Genomic DNA, 794 nt, shown 5'->3' with positions numbered 1-794 from the left:
CCTCAGGAAACTTATTCACTATCAAAGCCGAATGCAAAGAAGGACCTTCCGAGTTAGAGTCCTTAACCAAAACCAAATTATAGAGATACCTTTTAAAGATTAACCTCAAAGCTCTAAGATATGATATAAACTTCCCCTTAGGATCTAGGGAACCACCCTGCCATAAAATAACTCGTTCACTAGGGAACTTAAAGACAACCTTACGAGTCTGATAATGTAAGGATGCGTAGCATAAGTGTAACCAATCCATACTCAGAATAATATAGAAATCCACGTTATCTAGTTCGAACAAATCCACCAAAGTCTCCTTACTATCAAAAGATACCACACACTCTCTTTAGACTCATTTAATAGCTAGAGAGTCACCTACCAGTGTAGAAATAAAAAAGGATCTAAAATAACCTTAGGATCAAAACCAAAATACACAACCATAAATCAGATCACATAAGGAAGAGTGGACACCAGATCAAGTAAACAATACACATCATGATAAAAGAGTTGTAACGTACCAGTCATGACATCAAGGGATACCTCAGACTCTTTTCGGGACACAAGAGCATATAACCCATTCCATCTTGTGTCAGTACCAGAAGTATAAACAGATGTAGAAATAGCACCCTTAGGTGCAAGAGTAGATGAAAAGAAAACCAAAACCTTGTTCGCTCCTGAAGCAACATTACCAACCAAATAATTTTTAAGCATATGTCCTAGCTAACCATATTTGAAGAACCTATCCCTCCTTTCATCATAAAATCCCTAATATAATCGATCACAGAACCTACAAGAAAGACATG

The sequence above is a fragment of the Capsicum annuum genome, unplaced genomic scaffold (assembly GCF_002878395.1).
Source record: "Capsicum annuum cultivar UCD-10X-F1 unplaced genomic scaffold, UCD10Xv1.1 ctg80376, whole genome shotgun sequence".
NCBI lineage: Eukaryota > Viridiplantae > Streptophyta > Magnoliopsida > Solanales > Solanaceae > Capsicum > Capsicum annuum.
Note: the sequence above shows the minus strand (reverse complement) of the source record.